This window comes from Tachypleus tridentatus, chromosome 12 (genome assembly GCF_004210375.1).
Source record: "Tachypleus tridentatus isolate NWPU-2018 chromosome 12, ASM421037v1, whole genome shotgun sequence".
In the NCBI taxonomy this organism is placed as follows: domain Eukaryota; kingdom Metazoa; phylum Arthropoda; class Merostomata; order Xiphosura; family Limulidae; genus Tachypleus; species Tachypleus tridentatus.
The window spans coordinates 62,352,650-62,379,042 of NC_134836.1; the positions used below are offsets into that span (position 1 = coordinate 62,352,650).

The 26,393-nt window shown below is 32.4% G+C and overlaps 1 long non-coding RNA gene across 1 annotated transcript; it reads right to left on the bottom strand.

The window, feature by feature from the left end:
- Nucleotides 1–603: 603 nt before the first annotated feature.
- LOC143233411 (uncharacterized) lies at nucleotides 604–23,508 on the bottom strand. Its single transcript, XR_013018121.1, has 3 exons — nucleotides 23,441–23,508; nucleotides 5,764–6,009; nucleotides 604–4,020 (listed from the first exon to the last, which is right to left on the bottom strand). It is a non-coding gene; the product is annotated as an uncharacterized LOC143233411 (long non-coding RNA).
- Between the last annotated feature and the right edge of the window lie 2,885 nt (nucleotides 23,509–26,393).

Below are 26,393 nucleotides of genomic sequence, written 5' to 3' on the forward strand. Positions count from 1 at the left end.
GGGGCGTTTCAGTTGGATGTTAGGTTATTAATATTTCAAATGTGCGAAATGATCCAAACAAATAATAATTTTCTTCTAATCTATTTTCTTTTGACTTTCTGAATTATCTTAAGTCAATAGATGTAAAACGAATTAATATGAAGTTTCTAGGATAATTTGAAAATTTGCCAGCAGTGTATGTGGCAACCTGAACTCTTCAGGATAAAGTGAAGTCTTTGTTAAGGTAACAGATATATCTTCAGGATAAAATGAAGTCTTTGTTAAGGTAACAGATATATCTTCAGGATAAAGTGAAGTCTTTGTTAAGGTATATCTTTAGGATAAAGAATAGGTATCTTCAGGATAAAGAAATCTTTGAGGTAAAGTCAGGATAAAGTGAAGTCTTTGTTAAGGTAACAGATATATCTTCAGGATAAAGTGAAGTCTTTGTTAAGGTAACAGATATATCTTCAGGATAAAGTGAAATCTTTGTTAAGGTAACAGATATATTTTCAGGATAAAGTGAAGTCTTTGTTAAGGTAACAGATATATCTTTAGGATAAAGTGAAGTCTTTGTTAAGGTAACAGATATATCTTCAGGATAAAATGAAGTCTTTGTGAAGGTAACAGATGTATTTTATTCTGAAGAAGTAAACCACTACATTAACTGATTGTGTTATCTGCTATGTTCATCTTCAGGAATCGATCATCTGATTTTAGACTTATTACCGTCTCATAGGAGGACATTAATTTATTATGGTATATGTAAACTTGATACATACTGGCTCATTATACAAATGTATTAAATATTTTCAAATAAGATTCTAGAAAGTAAACAGTTTAGACTAAGATTCATTTATAAATTTCTGTAAGAACTAAACAACGAATGATAATCTCTGTCTTATATAAGCTTTTGGATGAAATACTGTTTTCCAGTTTTTTTCTTCCTGTTTGTGTGGGTAAATAAACATTACACATAATACTGTGTTCATGATTTATGAATAAATATAATTTCATTGATAGGATTTATTTGTAATTAAAGTTATCCAAACATACTTAAAATCAAAACAATGTTGCTAACTTCTGTGTAGCAGTCCTAGGCCTATTTGAAGTATCGCAACAAATCTTGAACTGCTAGTTTACTTCCTCAATCCTTTCAGAGTCTAACTTCCCCAGCTTTTTAGAAATATATATGTATCATTATTAAATACTTTAATACCCATAGAATGTCATAATAATACCAGTTTTCAATATTTTCCAATCCTCATTACATCAGTCTTCGACTTCGACCAGATTTTTCAGTTCCCAATGCCCACAACATTAAAAAACAACAAAAACAACTCGTCTTTATTCTGTTAAGTTTGTCACTGAGCATGAGAAGCTTGTCTTTAAATCTATTTTTAAACTCATGTCCCAAAGCAGTGTAACAAAATAAATTGTTCTGACTACATTCAGTTTTCTTATCCAAACCTCTTGTTTTACCAGTCAGTCACTTTATCAAAACTAAATACAGAGATGTAAATAGATTGTTCGGACAATTTCACAAGCAAGGATCTGGTTTTTAAGTATGATCGACGTAAGTAATATGTTACATTGGGAACTGAGCCAGTGAATGAAGCCAAATAAATTATTTTCTGCTGTTACATATTTTATAATGTAAGAGGTAACAGATATTTAATATATAAACAAAAGGTAAGGAAACATGAATACGTCTTTAATGACTATTATTTCATTTTGCTGAATATTTCTATTTGAAGAAGTCAAACCGTGAATTCTTGAACTCCTAACAGAGTTTTAAGAATTTATATAAGTCTTTGATGTTTTATCGACAAAACAGAGTTAAGTATTTAACTCTACATTATCTTTAAAATATGCTAATGAATGCTAAATCGGCCAGTTAGGCTTAACACAACTACTGCACCCTTTCAGAGTTTATACTGTTTATTTTGGGCCTCTATTTTCGGAATTAGATGGAAATAATCTTGAAACCATAATGTTCATTAAAACAATGTTTTGAAGCTTTACAAATATACAGGATGATCAAAACCGAAAGATATTTATTGGGATTTTTTGAAGAAAAGACAAAAATGAGTGTATTAGAAAAACTAAGTCTCATCCAAGTCTTTATCTTATTATCGTCAAAAAGGACATTATTTTAAACCAGTGTCCTATTGTCCTGTGTAATATAAAGCACATTCAGTCAAGACATATTTGATAACCCTCATTTGAAGCAAGTTTTTGCCGAATTTACTTAATCTGTAATAAAGACAAAGCATTTTTGTTTCAACTAACATAACCTTTAATCATGTAGGTTTCAAACTTTATCAGAGATAAGTTATACTTATAATCCCATGTGGCATTTATGTAGTTAAAGAAGCGTTCTGTGCGCAATAGTTAAAACTGTACAGATGGTTCTGTAAAAAACTCGTACATTTAACAAAATCTCTTTGTTTTAATAATTTTTATGTTTGAAATAGAAATTAATCATGTTGTGGTTTCATAAGATGTAAATAATTGTTTATCTAGAACCACTCTGTGACAGCCTCACTTCTAATGAACCTTGTAAGATGTAAATAATTGTTTATCTAGAACCACTCTGTGACAACCTCACTTCTAATGAGCCTTGTAAGATGTAAATAATTGTTTATCTAGAACCACTCTGTGACAGCCTCACTTCTAATGAGCCTTGTAAGATGTAAATAATTGTTTATCTAGAACCACTCTGTGACAGCCTCACTTCTAATGAGCCTTGTAAGATGTAAATAACTGTTTATCTAGAACCACTCTCTGACAGTTCCACCTCGAAGTGACCTTAAAGTATTTTTTCGAACCATTTGCAATCAAATATTTGTTCATTTTTTATGTTAAAACTTACATCTTTTATGATTTTTATAATTTTTGACTCAAAAGATCTTTAGTTTGCTAAATTAACTAAAACAGTTCTTAGTTCTTTCTTTGAACACCATGTAAATAAATAAAAATAAAAACATCTGACGTATATTCTTGTTACTAGAGAAAACAAAAATATATTTCAATAGACTCTCCCACGACAATGGTTTTATTAAGTAATTTTATACTAACCAAAGTAACACCAAACTTTACCGTTAGGTATCACTACATTTTTTGTCTATAACTATTTCTAATAACATCAAATAATCCAAACAAAAATATTTTTATTCTGCTTCACGTTTTTATATTTTTTGGTACATTCTGTCCACCGTACGGCTCGGCATGGCCAGGTGGTTAAGACGTTTTTCTTGCAATTTGCAGACCACACGTTTGAATCTCCGTCCCACTAAACATGCTCACCCACTCAGCCATTGGAGCGTTATAATGTGACGGTCGATCCTAAGAATTGGCGGTGGGTGTTCAAGATTATCTTCCTTCCGTTTAGTTTTCACTGCTAAACTAGGGATGGCTAGCGTAGAACCAGGGATGGCTAGCGTAGAGTTATATATTTATCTGCTTGAAGGTAAGCACAAAGCTACCAAAAAGTTGTCTGTTCTCTGACCAACAGGGGTATCAAAACCCGGTTTCTAGCATTGTAAGTCCGTAGACCTATTGCTGTGCCACTGACGAGGGGAGGGGCTACTAGCGCAGATAGTCCTCGTGTAGCTTTGCTTGAAATTGAGAGTTGTCTACTTTGAGGAAACGAAATATGTTCTATGCCCATAAACTGACCGCTGTCCCGCCAGAGAACAGATCTTCATTATAAAATAAAATTTACATATCACGAGTTTATAGTTAAGTAATACTGTACTTGTAATTGAATTTGTTAGTCCTCGTTAAGAATGGAGAAATCCTAGGTTTGGGTTTCACAAAGTCTAATTTGCAGACCGTTAACCTCACATACATTTAGTTTGTTTTAACTTCACATTCCTTCATTACCGTCAAACACTGGCGGAAATCACTATACACATTTTATACACTTCACTGTCTTCTTTAGGTTAGACAAACAGGAATATTGTCTGTTTCCCTGATGGACAATTGATTCATCTCTTGTCTCGTGAAGGTCTACTTAGACTGGCTTAACAGGATGACCTGGTTCATAAATTTAACCACATTGGTCTGTTTCTTACGTTTAAACAGGAAAACAAGTAAGAACAGTCTTCATATAAACTTTGTCTTACTTCAGTGTTAACCACAAACTAAGACCACTAAACTTTGTCTTACTTCAGTGTTAACCACAAACTAAGACCACTAAACTTTGTCTTACTTCAGTGTTAACCACAAACTAAGACCACTAAACTTTATCTTACTTCAGTGTTAACCACAAACTAAGACCACTAAACTTTCTCTTACTTTAGTGTTTACCACAAACAAAGACCGCTAAACTTTGTTTTATTTCAGTGTTTACCATAAACAAAGACAATTAAATTTTGTCCTATTTCAATGTTTACCATAAACAAAGACCCCTAAACTTTGTCTTGCTTCAGTAAACACTGACAAAGACCACTAAACATTGTCTTACTTCAGTGTTTACCACAATCAAAGACCACTAAACTTTATCTTACTTCAGTGTTTACGATAAACAAGGACGAAAGACAAAGCTGTAAGTACTAAGCAATATATGTAATTCAGTGACGTTGATATGGTGGTTTCTAAATACTAAAAACTTAATAATAGGTTTATGTGACCTGTTGGTAGAAGTCATAAATTAATCGTGTAAAGGTGACAATTATAACAACATTTCTTAAAAGTAACACCTTTAAAACATGCTTTAAGCTACAAAACGTACGTACGATACAGTAGAATTGCAGAAGTGAGCCTACAATGCTCCTGGTGGGCAGAGCACACATAGCCCATTTGTAGCTTTGTACTTAACTACAAACAAACAAAGAATTCGAATTTTGTGCGTCGTATAATTCTTAGAGGTTGAAATAACATATTTAGGTTACTGAACTCAACCCTAATATTGAAAACAAAATGTTATTTTATTTTGTTTCAAGATTGTGGTATTATAAATTATTTCTTAGTTCGATTGTTTGTAAAGTGTGTTACGTCACGAAGGGTAGGCTGTTTTTATTTCTATATTAATAATAAACTATTGACCACTCAAATGTTAAGAACGAATATAAATTCACCATCTTAAAAATCTACTCAAGATTAAGTTAATACGTCTCGATAAAAAAAATGACAAAGTAATTTAATTATTTAAATTTTACAAATTCAAATACTTGATGAAACATTGGTTTTGTTAAGACTAAAGGCATCAGCAAGTGTAGAGTATTACCATTCTTTAAATAGAGACGAAAATCAATAAGGGTTTTAGATTAAATGAATGTACTTTCAATATTGAAAACCAAGTAAATTAGAAATGTTTTGTGCGTGTTTTCTTATAGCAAAGCCTTATCAGGATATATTATGAGCTCACCGAGAAGAATCGAACCCCTGATTTTAGCGTTGTAAATCCGTAAAATTACCGCTGTACCAGCGGGGAACAAATGATAAATTAAATATTAAATGTTTTAATATTTTCTCTTAAAAACATTCAAGTAAAACTTATTTATATTGTTTAACTCAAATCATGACTTTTATTATCATTGAAAGTTTCTTACTTAGTGTGTAAGTTGTATTTTATTTCAGCACAAAGCTACACAATGGCTATCTGCGTTCTATCCATCGCGAGGAATCGAACGCCAGATTTGGCAGTTTTAAATTTCTAAACTTACTGCTGATTCTCATACATTTAGGTAAAAGATTATAATGACAAGCAGTGTTCAAACAACAGTCGCAGCAGATAGAGTTGCATAACACAGTAGAAGACAACATGACAACACATACCTGTTAGTGAGCTGTCGAAATGGTGTTATTGTTGCTCCATTAAACGCTGCTGTCCTGAAATGTTTTTGAAACCTGTGTCACGGCGATTAGGACACCACCTTTCTCCGTCCTCTCGTCGTCGCCTTTGAGAACGAGCAAGCCTGAGTCGTCTCACTAAACCATGTGGGCCGCCAAGTTCTTTACCCGGCATTCTCGTGTACATGCGGTTCCTTCTACGCCTGCGCACAAGACTTCGGATTACTCTAACTGTATAAGTTCAAAAACCGATGATAAATAAGTACAACTGTATGATTGGGTTCTTGTACGATATTGATGGTCTTACCTGGGCGTTCTTAGTAAACTAAACCAATTTACAAGTTGTTAACTAAGGACATTAACAATTAACTTGATACTCGTTAGTTAACCGATACATTTATTGTTGGTCTTCAATAGAATGTTAATGTTATCATCAGTGTTCAATAGAATGTTAATGTTATCATCAGTCTTAAACAGAATGTTAATGTTATCATCAGTCCTAAACAGAATGTTAATGTTATCATCAGTCTTAAACAGAATGTTAATGTTATCATCAGTCCTAAACAGAATGTTAATGTTATCATCAGTCTTAAACAGAATGTTAATGTTATCGTTGGTCTTAAACAGAATGTTAATGTTATCATCAGTCTTAAACAGAATGTTAATGTTATCGTTGGTCTTAAATAGAATGTTAATGTTATTGTTGGTCTTAAATAGAATGTTAATGTTATTGTTGGTCTTAAATAGAATGTTAATGTTATCATCAGTCTTAAACAGAATGTTAATGTTATCGTTGGTCTTAAACAGAATGTTAATGTTATCGTTGGTCTTAAACAGAATGTTATCATCAGTCTTAAATAGAATGTTAATGTTATCGTTGGTCTTAAATAGAATGTTAATGTTATCATTGGTCTTAAACAGAATGTTAATGTTATTGTTGGTCTTAAATAGAATGTTAATGTTATCATCAGTCTTAAACAGAATGTTAATGTTATCATTGGTCTTAAACAGAATGTTAATGTTACCATCAGTCTTAAACAGAATGTTACTGATATCATCAGTCTTAAACAGAATGTTAATGTTATCATTGGTCTTAAATAGAATGTTAATGTTATCATCAGTCTTAAACAGAATGTTAATGTTATTGTTGGTCTTAAATAGAATGTTAATGTTATCATCAGTCTTAAACAGAATGTTAATGTTATCGTTGGTCTTAAACAGAATGTTAATGTTATCGTTGGTCTTAAACAGAATGTTATCATCAGTCTTAAATAGAATGTTAATGTTATCGTTGGTCTTAAATAGAATGTTAATGTTATCATTGGTCTTAAACAGAATGTTAATGTTATTGTTGGTCTTAAATAGAATGTTAATGTTATCATCAGTCTCAAACAGAATGTTAATGTTATCATTGGTCTTAAACAGAATGTTACTGATATCATCAGTCTTAAACAGAATGTTAATGTTATCATTGGTCTTAAATAGAATGTTAATGTTATCATCAGTCTTAAACAGAATGTTAATGTTATTGTTGGTCTTAAATAGAATGTTAATGTTATTTTTGGTCTTAAACAGAATGTTAATGTTATCGTTGGTCTTAAACAGAATGTTATCATCAGTCTTAAATAGAATGTTAATGTTATCGTTGGTCTTAAATAGAATGTTAATGTTATCATTGGTCTTAAACAGAATGTTAATGTTATTGTTGGTCTTAAATAGAATGTTAATGTTATCATCAGTCTTAAACAGAATGTTAAAGTTATCATTGGTCTTAAACAGAATGTTAATGTTACCATCAGTCTTAAACAGAATGTTACTGATATCATCAGTCTTAAACAGAATGTTAATGTTATCATTGGTCTTAAATAGAATGTTAATGTTATCATCAGTCTTAAACAGAATGTTAATGTTATTGTTGGTCTTAAATAGAATGTTAATGTTATTTTTGGTCTTAAACAGAATGTTAATGTTATCATTGGTCTTAAATAGAATGTTGATGTTATCATCAGTCTTAAACAGAATGTTAATGTTATCGTTGGTCTTAAATAGAATGTTAATGTTATCATCAGTCTTCAATAGAATGTTAATGTTATCGTTGGTCTTAAATAAAATGTTAATGTTATCATTGGTCTTAAATAGAATGTTAATGTTATTGTTGGTCTTAAACAGAATGTTAATGTTATCGTTGGTCTTAAACAGAATGTTAATGTTATCATCAGTCTTAAACAGAATGTTAATGTTATTGTTGGTCTTAAATAGAATGTTAATGTTATTTTTGGTCTTAAACAGAATGTTAATGTTATCATTGGTCTTAAATAGAATGTTGATGTTATCATCAGTCTTAAACAGAATGTTAATGTTATCGTTGGTCTTCAATAGAATGTTAATGTTATCGTTGGCCTTAAATAGAATGTTAATTTTATCGTTGGTCTTCAGTTGAATGTTATTTTCATCATTGGTTTTCAGTAGATTGTTAATTTTATTGTTGGTCTTCAGTAGATTGTTAATTTTATTGTTGGTCTTCAGTAGATTGTTAATTTTATTGTTGGTCTTCAGTTGCATGTTATTTTCAAAATTGGTTTTCAGTTGAATGTTATTTTCATCATTAGTCTTCAGTAGATTGTTAATTTTATTGTTGGTCTTCAGTACATGAAGGCATGTTCATTTTATTGTTGGTCTTCAGTAGAATATTAATTTTATCGTTGGTCTTTGAACAGGTGCACGTGGCATTATTGAAGCCTCAGCGTGTAAGTCACACTTAACATTGGTCTTGTTTTAATGTCATCATGAGATTAACTTCGCTGGACATCAGGTAAATGTCATTAGCAAGTGGCCTGCCAGTGGCTCCTAGTAATTGGGTTTCGATGAGCAGAACGCAGATAGTCCATTGTCTAGTGTTATGCATAATTCCAAATAATTATTAGTAAGTGACAAATGTTTCGGTTTTGTGCTCTTAATCATGACAGTGGTAAATTTAGTCTAGTCAGTACATCAAGTATAGTCGAGGATATTGTTTCACCAGTTGTATTGGAAACACTGTACAAACCAAGAAATGTCTCATAGACATCAAGGTTCTCATCTACGTATCGTACACATATTGTTTCGTGTTCGCCATCTGTAACATCTTGAGTGCCATCAACCATTAATGCAAAGATTTTACTTTGCTGCACTTCGTGTGCTATGTTCCTCAGTATTTGATGGCGGAACATCTCCATTATTTCATTCTGAGCCTGGGGTGATGTGAATGTGGTTTTCTTTGACAAGTAGGCCGTCAACTCAGGATCTTCATCTTCCAGGAGCTTCATTAACTGCAGTAAGTTCCCCTCCATATCAGTATGTTCACGTAATGCTAAACCTTGACGCAGTACGAAACGTAAACTTCTGAATATTATGGCTAAACGTCTTTTACATTCTTCCTGCTGCTTCTTTTTTCCATCATGTAGCTGGACAGTCACTGGAGTTACATCAAGTGAACCTTCTGGAGATATAGCGAATCTGTGCTGCGAGGAGGATTGGTGTTCGTTGAATTTCTGTTTTGCCTTTCTCCAGTTGCAAAAACCGGTGCATATGAAGGTATACTCCACTGGCCTCTCCTATTTCTTTTGAGATTTTGCTTTCTATCGTGGTATTAGTTGTACGTCTGGATGATATGGCTTTCCACACTGTATCTGTGGAGTGTCAGATTTATCATTACTGCACAAAGTTGTTTCGAAACTGTCTGGTGGTTCATGATGTGCAATAGTTGTACAAGCATTTTCAGACTCGTTATCTGATGAACATGGTATTTCCTCTGTATGGCAAGTTTCTATTCCTTTGCTTGAGGTTGTTGGATTATCTGCATCTGCATTATCACTTGTAGTACTAGTAACTGGCTTGCAGAACTGTCTAATATCGGAAAGTTTCAGACACTTGCTTGTCATAATTGGAATCTGTTTCCCAGATAAATTAACTGCCACATGAATTTATTCCTGCACACTGCACAGTTTAAAAGATGGCCATTATACTTGACAAGGTTACTGATATCCTGTTTCTCTAGTTTTATCGTGTTTCTCAACAGGATAAAATACAGTCTTTATTGAAAAACTCTAACGTGCAATGAATGAAGTTAGGACAGAATAGAAGTAGGACTGAACTATACAATGTATTTAAGTCGAACGCGCGAACCTCACAGTGACTACCGAGCCGACTGACCGCCTGGGCATCGCTGGGACAATAATGTGTTCTAGTTACAACACAAGTAATTGCAAGTTTCTCAACAAATACTTATACAATTACAAATATATTATATTACTGTTAAAAGTCATCAAAAGACAAACACGTTGTGATATAATGTCTATAGGCATGTCTATTAAATAAAAACACCTAAACAAAAACTAACAATACAATTCGAGTAGAGGCTTCAGGCTGTTAAAATCACTCCTTTTGTGTTCCAATTACACAAGAAAGTACAATATGTTTACTATCTATGATAAGAAAATATATTGTTCTTTTATCATAAAGCACCAGCACTTTATTAGAGGGCGGTGATAATCTGAAATTTCATGAATTAATGAGGGCCACAAACACAGGTCTAATGAGCCCTGTTGTAAAATCGAGGCTCAGACTAAAGGGAGCGTAGGGGGATGATTTAGGGTGCGTCTGGATCCGAGCGACCCGAACCTGTCGTCAACTGTGCTCTAAACGTACACTGAATCCAGCGGATTCGGCAGCTAAGGAGAGTAAGGCGTTCGACACTAAAACCGGCTAGACATGCACAAGAACAAATGGCGTAGGAAAACCGCACAATATACACATAAGATTGATGCAGCTACAAGCTACAAATGGCCTGCCAGATCTAGATAACAGGGGTTTACACTTGGGAATAATATTTTTGAATTTCATGCTCTGTTCAATCTGTTGTGATGAAAATTTTACTTAATCATACACTGCATACAAAACGTAGGTATATTCTGTGATAGTGCTTGCAAACCTTGCATGTATACTTAGGCCTACTGACTGATACTTACGAACTATCGCTTCCATCGAAAAACTTAGAAGCACGCCAATATTAAAAATGTAATTTCATCTACTGAAAAAGCCTACATCTAGGCCTAATTATGTAATTCGATTGGTAAGAACACAAGAATCACAAGAACAAACACACAATTTTTAGCTCTGTGATGCAATAAAACAATTCAACAGACTAAACTGTAGGGAGGGATGATTGTATACGCCATTCCCCCACCTAAAATGAAGGGGGATGTATCCCCCCAGAATCTACGCCCTTGGCTATTTAGTTATTTCATCGACTTCTATTGATGCTTTTATGAGTTTTAAGGGTTATGTGGTTAAAATTCTGATGTTAAATATTAACTACCAGAGCAGTTTCACATTAGATTCCAAAAAACATAGAGAAATGTGTCCTGTATACTTGGTGTTATAATAGCTACCGAAGTTCATTTCCTTCTGACTTTTAGCGTCGTAAGTCCACAGGCTTGTAGCCTAACCACCGGCGGGTAGAAAGGAAGAAGTTACGTTAATATTTTTGTACAGAATGCCTTTCATTGCTTTATAAATTAGAATCAGAAATAGTTGTTCTTTATCAACTAAAATTACATTACTTCTAGTGTGTAGATTATTGAGAGATCCCTTATTCCAAGTTTATTTATTCTTTTGAACATAAGTAACTATTGTTCGAACGAACATAATAACATTTCTAACTCGATATATTTTGTTAACTTACGTCGTAAATATGAATTTACTAAGACAGACTATCTCATGCTCAAGTTCTTTTTACTCGGTGTTAAATAAGTTCAAACAGTAGACAATCTATAATATAATTTTGTTTGATATATTAAAAAGAGTCTCAACATAAGTTGATTTTCTGTCCTTTAATAGTGTTTTGACTTCTCACAATCGTACAAGTTATCTTGCACGAGACAGGAGAACGACACGTTACACGTGATAAAAGAAGAGATTGGGTAACACAGTTGTTTGTTCAATATGTGGGGAAGAACATAGCAGGAAACTATTCATAACAAACGAAAACGGAACAGGAGAAAATGGCTTTAATGTTTCATTCATATACTTAACTTCTTCTCCGAGTGAACTCAACCAGCTTGGGCGATTTCCTGTTGAAATATTGAATTTGAAATGAAACATGTGGACATCAACAAAATAGCATTTTTCTGTACTTATATAAAAAAAGACTCCTCTAATTGTCAAAGTCAGATAATTGTAAAGGGAATTTATTTCCTGTATGAGTGATATACCTGACAAATGAAATATATTTACATGATTGTTTGTTTGTTTGTTTGTTTTGAATCTCGTGCAAAACTATAAGAGGGCGCTAGCCGTCACTAATTTAGCAGTGTAACACTAGAGGGAAGGCAGCTCTTGGGCTACTCTTTCACCAACGAATAGCGGAATTGACCGTCATATTATAACCCCCCCGGCTGAAAGGGCGAACATGTTTGTTGTGACGGGAATTTGAACCCGCGACCCTCGGATTACGAATCGAGTGCCTGAACCACCTGGCCATGGCGAGTCTTTTGCAGATGAAAAACGAATTAGATCTAACGTGCAGCCCATCAGTAGCCCATCTCTTATGGAAGTACTGACTTCATATAATGGTGTAGCGTATATCATACGTATATGTAGACGTAGAATCATTGTCTAAAGTGCTTACCGTAGATATAATATTCAGTTATATATTTTAGTAATGGAGAACCTGTACGTGGTACCTTCTTCAACGCATATTAAAAAAACGAGAAAATGTTTTAGCGTAACTCGTAACACAGTATAACACCGGCGTTACAGATTACAAAAATTTGTCACAACTTAAGAATACTTGTCTGATATAATCATAAAAACATAATTGATTTAACTAAGAGCTGCTATAGAAGGTGCTTCTGACACAGTTCAATATTTTTAAATAATGTTTCCATTCGAGGTTTCCGAAATTCCTTATGTTTCTTCCTTGTTTCAACACTAACTACATGTTATTTAGTTCTGCTAACAGTTTGTAAGGAAATTATTGACAGTGGCAACCTCAGTTTGGCATTCATTGATGTAGCCAATCTTAACAGCAATATCTTACACAATAAACGATATTTCTGTACGATATAAATCTTCAATTTGTATTTCTCACCAAGAGCAGATAAGAAACTAATACTATTTGGTGCGTAATTTGGAGATTCTAACAACTTACTGATCAGGTCAGTAGAAAATGATGTTTCTTTTTAGATTCTAGCAATTTGTTGGTCGTGTCAATGGAAAACAATGTTTTGTACATTCTAATGTAACCCAGTGATACAATAATATGACTTCAGACTAGCAACGCTAGAAACCACGTGGTGGGCAGTACAAAGAGACCCCATTGTGTAGCTTTGCGATTAACTACAAACAGACAATTAGACTCTAATAATTTATTAGCCACGACAATACTAAATATTATTTATAAATTCCAACAGTTTAGAAATCATGTCATATATAAATAGTTTTGATGTTTAGATTTTAATATTTAACAATCACATCAACAATAAACAGGATAATACATACATCATAAAAAAATAAAAACAGTAAACCTTAAGTTTCTAGTTTTCTTTGTAGAGTCAATGCATGTGAAAGATGAACTTCTTAAGATAAATCCTGTAATCTTTGTGTAAACTTCTCGAACATCAACACAAATAACTTCACCAAAATGTGAAGAACAACACTTAAAAATCTGAACTGTGAAAGTTACGAATAGCATGATAAGATGTGACTAGACATTAAGAATAGAATAGTAAGATGTGACTAGACATTAAGAATAGTATTATAAGATGTGACTATACATTAGGAATAGGATGATAAGATGTGACTAGACATTAAGAATAGGATGATAAGATGTGAGTAGACATTAAGAATAAGGTGATAAGATGTGACTAGACATTAAGAATAAGGTGATAAGATGTAACTAGACATTAAGAATAGAATGATAAGATGTAACTAGACATTAAGAATAAGGTGATAAGATGTAACTAGACATTAAGAATAGAATGATAAGATGTAACTAGACATTAAGAATAAGGTGATAAGATGTAACTAGACATTAAGAATAGAATGATAAGATGTAACTAGACATTAAGAATAAGGTGATAAGATGTGACTAGACATTAAGAATAAGGTGATAAGATGTAACTAGACATTAAGAATAGAATGATAAGATGTGAGTAGACATTAAGAATAAGGTGATAAGATGTGACTAGACATTAAGAATAAGGTGATAAGATGTGACTAGACATTAAGAATAAGAATAAAGTGATAAGATGTAACTAGACATTAAGAATAAGGTGATAAGATGTGACTAGACATTAAGAATAAGGTGATAAGATGTGACAAACATTAAAAGAATAAGGTGATAAGATGTGACTAGACATTAAGAATAAGGTGATAAGATGTGACTAGACATTAAGAATAAGGTGATAAGATGTGACTAGACATTAAGAATAAGGTGATAAGATGTGACCAGACAACTTCTAATTTCTCTTTCTGTTGACACTACAGTTGAGAAATATAAAACTTCCGTTTTAGTAATGTGAATCTTAATAAACTCAACCCATTGTTGTGTGTGGAAATACTGAAAATCAAAATGCTTGTAAAACGTTACTGATTCATATTTCAATACTGACAAAGTATCTGTAGAGAACAACACTGAAACAAATACAGTGTTTTAGAGGTTAGTGAATGGTGTCATAAAGTAACACCACAGTAAATCCTGGAATATAAAAACATACCGAAGTTTCATTTCATAAATAACCCGGCATGGCCAAGCGTATTATAGCGTTCGACTCAAAATCTGAGAGTCGCGGGTTCGCATCCCTTTGGAGCCAAACCTGCTCGCCCTTTCAGCCGTACGTGCGTTTTAATGTTTCGGTCAATCCCATTATTCTTTGGTAAAAGAGTAGCCCAAGAGTTGGTTGTGATGACTAGCTCCCTTCCTTGTAGTCTTACACTGCTAAATTAGGGACGGCTAGCACAGATAGCTCTCGAGTAGCTTTGTGCGAAATTCTAAAACAACAAACAAACAATTCATTTCATAAGGATGATTTTCTTTGCATACGCCCACACTAGCTCACCAGCTGGATTACGGCACTAAAAGTTGGTTTTCGATACCAATGGTGGGAAAAACACAGAAGTTGAGTTGTGCGACTTTATTCTAAGTTCTATCCAACCCTTTCAAGTTAATAAAATATATGCTGTAACATATGATGAACAGATAGTTTATAAAATTAGTAAATAATAAACGTTAACTGATGCCTAAAACAACTGTTTAAAACATTTCCTCCTGTTTAAACACCCTAATTATTTGTAGTTACTTAAGTTTTCTTTTATATATCTCTGGAAAATTATTGACTGTTAGTTTGTTTTTTTTCTCTTCAGATATATTCAACATCACAAATGTATTCACTATACACTTCCGTGCTATTCTTCTTTCTCAGTTTTCTTACGGTTTATTACTTGAAGGGTAACATAATTTACGATGCAAATCTACTTAGTTCTTTTGGGTTATAAACTCACACTGGTCTTTGCATCCGGTGTTGCCCCTGGTTACAACACAGGCGTGGTAAGTAACGGAAAAAACATAACGTTGTTACTGTTTCTATCTTGTTTTTAAGATTTTGTGAAACTTGGCAGTTGAAAAAAAAATTCACGTAAGTCAAAGGTGGATAAGAAATTAATTACAAAAACTTTTACACCTACAAAATGTTTTGATGAAGGACTAGAAAAAATACGATTTTTTTTCGAGTACGGATTACGTTGCTGTACGTAGTAATACGCACACGGTGTAGTAATATTTTGTTTGAAAAAGTGCCTCAAAGTAACGCTGTTCACTTATCACTGAACTCGATCATACAAACAAATGTAGCCTCTTACAAGTGTATATTTTTACCTCATCTGAGTTCTTATCACCTCGGGTTGTTACGCTTATGTACGGGTATAGCTAAGTTTGTGATTCATTCTGCCGGTAATAAAGGTCTATCACGTGGTGTTAATGTTCATTTTGTGAATATCTTTAAAACTCATCTTAAAGCTAAAATTTATTTCGATTTTACACGGTTTCTGTCACGTGACACACTGACAGATTTCTATAGTATCGTGATTCTAGGCACTTGTTAAGTGTGGGTGTACAGGGTTATATACTATATAGATATTTAGAATGACAGTTATGTTTGATTTTTAGTTTATTGTTGTTCATCTTATTAGTAATACGTTTGGTAATAGTTTTATTTATTTTTTGTATTGTTACCACTAATTTAATGTGTATATATCTCAAGTAATTACCCTTAATTAATATATCTTTATTATCCAGATAAGTACAGTTATTTTCATGAAAAGTCTTAAATCATTGAGGCCAGGTGATTAAGGCACTCGACTTTGCGAGGGTCGCGGGTTCGAATCCCCGTCGCACCAAACATGCTCGCCCTTTCAGCCGTGAGGGCGTTATAATATGACGGTCAGTGCCACTAATCGTTGGTAAAAGAGTAGCTCCAGAGTTGGCGGTGATGACTAGCTGCCTTCCCTCTAGTCTTACACTGCTAAATTAGGAATGACTAGCACAGATAGCCCTCGTGTAGGTTTGCGCGAAGTTCAAACCCCCCCCCAAAAAAAAATTAATCATTGATGTATTTTGTTTAAGCCCCTTCTTTGAAAGTCGATTAATAAAGAAAATAAACTTACTGGTATATATATGCATCTATGTATGTGTTTAATTATAACCTAGAGTGTTCTCAGAACATGTAGTGCATTTTTTCGTGTTTTTTTTTTTTGTATTTTACGTAACTGGGTTGTGACTTACCGCAAACAATAAACCTAAACAGCAGTTTGGTTGCTATGGAGAAATCACACTTATAGACACTGTTCCAGGGAGCTTATCTGTGGAACTTTGATCTTTTCTGAAATATAAAATTGAAAAATCACCTTTTAATTAAAGTAGTCTTGATTAAAAATTTTTCGATGTAAATATCTGGAAATTTTCATTTCTTGGTATATTTAAGAAAAGAAATTTGTTATTCATGATTGTAGAAAACTGGTACACGATGTGTAAGAAACAGAATACGATGTGCACCGGACAGAGTAACGGTACGTTCATACTATAAACAGGGTTTCGATACCTTCGGTAGTCAGAGCGCAGATGGCTTACTGTGTAGTGTTTGTGGCTAACAACAAACAAACCAAGTCGATGAAGCACTCTCCCTTTCTACTATTGTTCTGTACTGTTGAAATGCGACACCTACAAAAACCATGTACTTGTCCCTTTTGTTAACAGAATTATACACAAGGTTACAGCAAGAAGTCCGAAATATAATCCCTTCCAAGGACACTAACATTCCTCAGGTATTCTAGCACAATAAAACTTTTCTTCAAAAGGAAACTTTACATTAAAATAATCATTGGATAGTTTTCAACTTTTAACGAAAGTAAATTTTTCGTACACGTAAATTACATACAATTTTCAAATATTCTAAAATAAAAATAATACAGTGTTAAAATATTTATTAATGCGATTTATGTTCCTATTTTACACTGTTCGGTAGCATATATCACAGTCGGTTCATCAGCCAATGGAAAGATATACCATAACAGAGCCTATATTCTTGAAATGTGGTATAACAAGACGTTAAAATAAAAGGATTATTGTAATATTCTTGAAATGTGGTATAACAAGACGTTAAAATAAAAGGATTATTGTAATATTCTTGAAATGTGGTATAACAAGACGTTAAAATAAAAGGATTATTGTAATATTCTTGAAATCTGGTATAACAAGACGTTAAAATAAAAGGATTATTGTAATATTCTTGAAATGTGGTATAACAAGACGTTAAAATAAAAAGATTATTGTAATATTCTTGAAATGTGGTATAACAAGACGTTAAAATAAAAGGATTATTGTAATATTCTTGAAATGTGGTGTAACAAGACGTTAAAATAAAAGGATTATTGTAATATTCTTGAAATGTGGTATAACAAGACGTTAAAATAAAAAGATTATTGTAATATTCTTGAAATGTGGTATAACAAGACGTTAAAATAAAAGGATTATTGTAATATTCTTGAAATGTGGTGTAACAAGACGTTAAAATAAAAGGATTATTGTAATATTCTTGAAATGTGGTGTAACAAGACGTTAAAATAAAAGGATTATTGTAATATTCTTGAAATGTGGTGTAACAAGACGTTAAAATAAAAGGATTATTGTAATATTCTTGAAATGTGGTATAACAAGACGTTAAAATAAAAGATTATTGTAATATTCTTGAAATGTGGTATAACAAGACGTTAAAATAAAAGGATTATTGTAATATTCTTGAAATGTGGTGTAACAAGACGTTAAAATAAAAGGATTATTGTAATATTCTTGAAATGTGGTATAACAAGACGTTAAAATAAAAGGATTATTGTAATATTCTTGAAATGTGGTATAACAAGACGTTAAAATAAAAAGATTATTGTAATATTCTTGAAATGTGGTATAACAAGACGTTAAAATAAAAGGATTATTGTAATATTCTTGAAATGTGGTATAACAAGACGTTAAAATAAAAGGATTATTGTAATATTCTTGAAATGTGGTATAACAAGACGTTAAAATAAAAGGATTATTGTAATATTCTTGAAATGTGGTGTAACAAGACGTTAAAATAAAAGGATTATTGTAATATTCTTGAAATGTGGTGTAACAAGACGTTAAAATAAAAGGATTATTGTAATATTCTTGAAATGTGGTATAACAAGACGTTAAAATAAAAGGATTATTGTAAGTGGCTGTTTATTTGTTCTACCCTACTCGTGTGTTTCAAATTTAACACGTAACGATACGGTTACCCAACATAACACCATCCTATTGGTTGTTTAGTGTTAAGTTTGAAGGCTTACACCGCTAAAAATCAGGTTTTGATACTCATGGTAAGCGCACCGCTAATAGTCTATTGTGTAGCTTTGCGCTTAACTATCAACAAATGTGATATTTACATATTTTACGTATCACATAAAAATCTTGACTTTTCACTTAGGTACATCGGATGAAGCGTTCTGGGGTATTACTCAGACTCTTTAGGTGTCACTACACATACACATAGTAGCACAGCGGTATGTATCCAGACTCACAATGTTAGAAACCGTGGAGGTAAGAACACAGATGAGCTTCGTTCTTGACACTGAAACAAACATAAACCTTAAGTATAACAAATTATTTACAATATTAAATGTTCGCCCTTTCAGTTGTGGGGGCGTTATAATGTTACGGTGAATCTCACTATTCGTTGGTGAAAGAGCAGCCCAAGAGTTGGCGGTGGGTGGTGGTACTTTCCTTTAGTCTATCACTGCAAAATTAGGGATGACTAGCGCAGATAGCCCTCGAAATTCAACACAACAAAGGATGAGGTCAACCTATAACAAGGTCAACACAAACAAAGGATGAGGCCAACCTATAACAAGGTCAACACAAACAAAGGATGAGGTCAACCTGTATGTGTTGTTTTTTGTCGCCAGTTGACTTCCGTCTTTTATTATATGATGTAGTGACAGCGTTATTCTTCTGGGTGTTTTATGTTCAAAGGCTCTAAAAACTTTGAGACGAAAACTAGCCACTGTAAGAAAATCGATTTTTGATCTTTGGTTAGAGAAGTTACACCACCTGGGCTTGTTTTTGTTTGTTTGTTTTTAAATTTCGCGCAAAGCTACTCGAGGTCTATCTGCGCTAGCCGTCCCTAATTTAGCAGTGTAAGACTAGAGGGAAGGCAGCTATTCATCATCATCCCCGCCAACTCTTGAACTACTCTTTTACCAACAAATAGTTGGATTTACCTGTACATTTTAACGCCCCCACAACTAAAAGAACGAACATGTTTAGTGCGACCGGGATTCGAACTTGCGACCCTCAGATTACGATTCGAACGCCTTACCACATTTGGCCGTGCCGGGCTCTCTTCTGGGCTTATTGCTTTGTTGATGTTTGATTGTTTTTGTACCATCTTAAGTCCAATCCTTCAAATGCCCCTGTCGTCAGATTTATACCCCATAAGATTTGAGGTCCCAGATGTGACTTAATTTGTGTATTTTGTGTGACATGTAAGGTTATTATTTTTCTCATAACCGTACTAAGTTTCTTTCAAAATAAATCCAGAACCCAGTTTCTAAACATTTTCTTTATATGGTATTTTTAAACATTTATGTCTATTTAAAATTATTTTATAATTGTACATAAAGAGAAATAAATCGATTGTAGAAATTTTTCGAATATTGTGTTTAATACAACTTTGTCAACTTGCTTTTACCGATCCGTTAGAGATTTTCTGATGCCATTAGAGTCAGCCCTTTGTCAGTGTTTCTCATTCATATAATACGAATATTTATCGTAGATTTGAATTAAAATTTATTCTATAATAAAACAGTAATAAGAGAGAAACCAGACGATCCCCTAAGTACATCTGGTAACTCATTGTGAGATAAAATATCTTTCACATACTTATATTCACTTACTTCCACACCACATCAGGTTTCTTACCCCCAGTGTCTCACCGGGAAATCTGGGGGTTTATAACATGATAGGCACAGCAGGGGAACTTTGTGGAACTTAGCCCTTGACAAAACACAAACTATTCTAGAAAATCAAGCATTAGCTTTCTTTAATACAATCCTAAAAAATATATGCTTATTATTTTTTGCATAATAATACAACATGAGACGTTTCATTAAAACTTATCTCTGTGGCTACTTCGATTATAAAATATTAACCAATAGAAGAGACAAGAGGAAATGATCCAGTAGTGTTACAAGTGATGTAGGTAATCTGTGGTTATAATGTGTCATCTCAGAGGGAATGTATTCATTGGTGCCACAAGTGATGTACGTAATCTGTGATTATAATGTATCATCTCAGAGGGAATGGATTCAGTAGTGTCACAAGTTATGTACGTAATCTGTGATTATAACGTGTCATCTCGGAGGGAATGGATTCAGTAGTGTCACAAGTTATGTAGGTAATTTGTGGTTATAATGTGTCATCTCAGAGGGAATGGATCCAGTAGTGTTACAAGTGATGTACGTAATCTGTGATTATAATGTATCATCTTGGAGGGAATGGATTCAGTAGTGTCACACGTGATGTACGTAATCTGTGATTATAACGTGTCATCTCGGAGAGAATGGATTCAGTAGTGTCACAAGTTATGTAGGTAATTTGTGGTTATAACGTGTCATCTCGGAGGAAATGGATTTAGTAGTGTCACACGTGATGTACGTAATCTGTGATTATAATGTATCATCTCGGGGGGAATGGATTCAGTAGTGTCACAAGTTATGTACGTAATCTGTGATTATAACGTGTCATCTCGAAGGGAATGGATTCAGTAGTGTCACAAGTTATGTAGGTAATTTGTGGTTATAATATGTCATCTCAGAGGGAATGGATTCAGTAGTGTCACACGTGATGTATGTAATCTGTGGTTATCATGTGTGACCTCGGGATGATCATGTACAGAAGTGTCACACGTGATGTAGGTAATCTGTAGTTATGATGTGCCACCTCGGGATGATCATGTACAGAAGTGTCACACGTGATGTAGGTAATCTGTAGTTATAATGTGCCACCTCAGGATGATCATGTACAGAAGTGTCACACGTGATGTAGGTAATCTGTAGTTATAATGTGCCACCTCGGGATGATCATGTACAGAGTAATTAACCTTAAATTTAAGTGTTTTTAAGGCGTCAGTATGATACTTTATGTGTTTTTATAGTTTATAGGTAAGGTGTTTGTTATATGGACTTAAGGTGTTTGTTTTACACTATGAGTTTTAGTAACGAAGTAGATCGCTGATGTATTTCAGTTCAGAAGCTTCCTTTTCCTAAGACTTAGAATTACTTACACATTATAACCCGCCCAGTTTTTCAGTGATAAGTGTGCGTGCTAAAACATAAAAAAATCAGGTTTCAATACCCGTGGTGGATGACGCACATAGTTACTTAAATCAACCAATGTTTCTAGATATTCTAAGTTTTAAAGATTCACACAGTTGTCATTATAAGATAACAGTTCGTTTGATCTCACGAAAAAAACTGTTTGTTCTTACTTCACTTTAATTCACTTACGCGGTTTAAAAACGTACATTCTGACGCCTCTAGCAAATAATACACTGTTATTACTTCGTAGGCAAAGAAAGCAACATCCATCGATTCAGTTTATAAAATAAAAATACGTTTCTATTCGTAGAATTCGACGTAGGCTACCTCAACAAAATGTCTTTGAAATTCACCTCATAATTACAAGATTGTATTGAATATTTGAGGCAAGCGAGAAACAGGTGCAACCATCTCATGCTGTATATCGAACAGTCCGGGTTATGAGACGTGTTGATACTAAACACTTCACTCACTTGCAGTTGTGAGTGGGTTATAAAAGTAACAGTCACTATTTTTGTTATTCGATTCATTAAAGACCTGATAACTTCTTTATAAGGATAACTGCTGACTTATTATGTTCCTTATAAACAATGAATGTAAAAGTATGTATATATAATATCAGACATGTTAGTGTTAACACATTATTATTATGTTTTTATACCTTTAATAATAAATTATTTACTCATATCCTTAGGTTTTCTCAATAATAATAACAATTTACATAAGTATTTTATTAAAACTACGTCTGTCTTATCCATTATCAAAACACCGTAACCATTGTTGTTGTAAGAAATACTTTATGAAAATGGTGTTTACACCATGTTGACTGTTGTTAGGCCTAATTAACTCCGTATCAAGCGAAACGAGTCATATGCCAAGTCTGAAAATAATGTCTTATGACAGAATAATAAATTACAATAGTGCTTCTCTTGTTTGTAAAGGTTTTCACGCCATAAGAAGCGCATAATATTAATTGTTTCACTTAGCACCCTACACAAGGAGCTTTGTTACTCGGCCTTTCTGTTCATTATGAATTGTCAGCCCATGCTTCGATAGAGTTTTAACTCTTGTCTCGGATTGTTTGTTTGTTCTTAAGCACAAAGCTACACAATCGTGTCTCCTTTATGGGCTCCAACCTCACTGCTGAGCTTCTGAGACCTTCAGCACCTACACAAACACACGTCCTTACTTTCGTGTTACCAAAAAGTGACTTTGTCACACTGGTAAACATTGTAATGGAAATAAGCACTAGGCGTAACAGTCAGAGTAAACTTAGTACTCTCGGTTCGTATTTTCTGCTTCGTTTCAACAACAAACCCTGACTGCGATTTAAACGTTACTTCTGTCTACAGACATTCACTTTCAAAAGTTATAAGACTCTGATGAACCATAGAAAAATACGTTTTGTGAATCAACAAAAAAACAGCAATATTTAGAGTGATATAAATCTGTTCACAGTGACGCAAGTCTGTCTTATACCAAATTATCTTTGTCTTACGAAGCGTATTTTGTTCTAGTAATGTTTTTTACAGCCTTTTAAGCTTTAACACTTTCCATTTTATACCCAGTTGTTCTAAACTTAAACTAGTAAAACCTTATATTTAAACACTCTCTTAAGAACTCTAATTACATATAAACACACGTAATTACTCTATATTACATTTAAACACGCGCACATATAATTACTCCATATTATATTTAAATACACTCATGAATAATCTATATGACACTTTACCATATCCGAAACATTTCCATGAGAAGGTAGTTAGAGCACTTGACTCGCAATTTGAAGATCAGTTCCCCGTCTCACCTTTTTAGCCATGGGTGCATTATATAAGAGTGACACAAGAGTTGGCTAAATAAAGGACGGCTAGCGCGAACAGCCCTCGTGCAGCTTTGGGTGTCAACATATTTTTCCTGTGAAACTGTTTAATAAATAATATGTATTAAATAATAAATAATGTGTATTAAATAATAAATAATATGTATTAAATAATAAATAATATGTATTAAATAATAAATAATGTGTATTAAATAATAAATAATATGTATTAAATAATAAATAATATGTATTAAATAATAAATAATATGTATTAAATAATGAATAATATGTAATAAATAATATGTATTAAATAATGAATAATATGTATTAAATAATAAATAGTATGTATTAAATAATGAATAATATGTAATAAATAATATGTATTAAATAATGAATAATATGTAATAAATAATATGTATTAAATAATGAATAATATGTAATAAATAATATGTATTAAATAATGAATAATATGTAATAACTAATATGTATTAAATAATGAATAATATGTAATAAATAATATGTATTAAATAATGAATAATATGTAATAAATAATATGTATTAAATAATGAATAATATGTAATAAATAATATGTATTAAATAATGAATAATATTTAATAAATAATATGTATTAAATAATGAATAATATGTATTAAATAATGAATAATATGTAATAAATAATAAATAATATGTATTAAATAATGAATAATATGTAATAAATAATATGTATTAAATAATGAATAATATGTAATAAATAATATGTATTAAATAATGAATAATATGTAATAAATAATAAATAATATGTATTAAATAATGAATAATATGTAATAAATAATATGTATTAAATAATGAATAATATGTAATAAATAATAAATAATATGTATTAAATAATGAATAATATGTAATAAATAATATGTATTAAATAATGAATAATATGTAATAAATAATAAATAATATGTATTAAATAATAAATAATATGTATTAAATAATGAATAATATGTATTAAATAATAAATAATATGTATTAAAGCGTAAAAATTCGTTGATATTTTAAAATATTTTTATCATTGGTTATTGTTACACTTGTTATTGTCACTGTTTTGATACACTTATGAAAGCTTGTCTTGTGGTTCACTAAACAGCTCATATATGTATTGCCCTTTCTTCACAGGTATATTAGTGGTATCGAATTTACAACCCTAAACTCCGTGTTCGATTCACCACAGTGGACAGAGAGCAGATATAAGTTGTTCGTTCACTTAAACGTTTCTTCGATATAATAACCCGAGTCTTCTAGACTTTGAAGTAGTTATAATATGAAGCGATCTTCCTGATGTCTGATAACATGTGTTACGTATTCAGAAGTCTGTGTTACAGGTGTCACTTTACGATGTTTTTGACGTTAACGTTCTGTAGAACACCGATAAAATCAAACACGCTTCTCATAATGTTAACAGAACCATACGAGATGGATATGTACTACGTATGTTAATTGTCAATAAACTGTAGTAACTTTTGAACATTAGTATAAAATGTTATGAATTATTAATAAACTGCCGAAGGCGGAAGATAACGTGCGTGTATTTGCTCATTTTTAAGATAGGTACATATGTTACCTACATCAAAACAAAATAACTACACTGACATGGCGTGACAGTTTCATTTGTAACTTTGATAAAGCATGGCTCTTGACTCTTTGTTTCACATGTATTTTCTATGCTGTATTGGATGCTCTCTTTATGTAAAAAATAATTATACTTCGTTCTACATCATTTCAACATTGTGCTGGAAGTAATTTTAAATTGTCTATTAAAAAAGGTTTCACATAACTTTTCCTGTTAAACACAGTCTCGCTTCTCTTAGAGTAAGTATAAATACTTACAATGGGTTCTCTCTACTCAGTCTAGTGACTTAAAGATGGGCCACAACAGACCTATACAATTTATATAGATCATTCTGACTTAAGGATGGGCCACAACAGACCTATACAATTTATATAGAGTCTACTGACTTAAGGATGGGCCACAATACACATATACAATTTATATAGATCATTCTGACTTAAGGATGAGCCACAACAAACCTATACAATTTATATAGAACATATTATGATTAATATCATGCCTATGGCCCGGCATGGCCAGCTTGTCAGGGCGTTCGACTCGTAATCTGAGGGTTACGCGTTCGAGTTATAATGTAATGGTCAATCCCACTATTCGTTAGTAAAAGAGTAGCCTAAGAGTTGGCGGTGAGTAGTGATGACTAGCAGCCTTCCCTGTAGGAACGGCTAGCGCAAACAGTCCTCATATAGCTTTGCACGAAATTCAAAACAAACAAAGAAACAAATGACGTCTATAAAGCACATTACGATGCATTCAATGCCTATAGAGCACAACATGAACCATATAATGTGTATAGAGAACAATATGACCTATGCAATGTCTATATATAGTACATTGTGATATCTATAATGTCTATAGAACACACCACTGCTTATTTTAATGTCTATAGAGCACATTAAACATATAAAATGTATATAGAGCACATTACAATCTGTGTAATACTTATAGATCGAACTACGGCATATACATATTATGTAACACATTCGTCACATTTGATACATGATAATTTATATTTTGTAGTTACTTGAAAAAAAACATTAAAACAAATTGACTGAAACAAGATCAAATAAAACTATTAACTACAATAGCATATTACACTTCCAACATCTCACCACGTGTCTAGCACTTTACTTTATTCTGAGTAAAATAAAGAAAAACTCATTATTTTACCTTTACTGAAACTTAAAAAAATGGACAAACTTTGATACGGTATATTTCCCACAACATTAGGTTTAACTAGTATTTAAC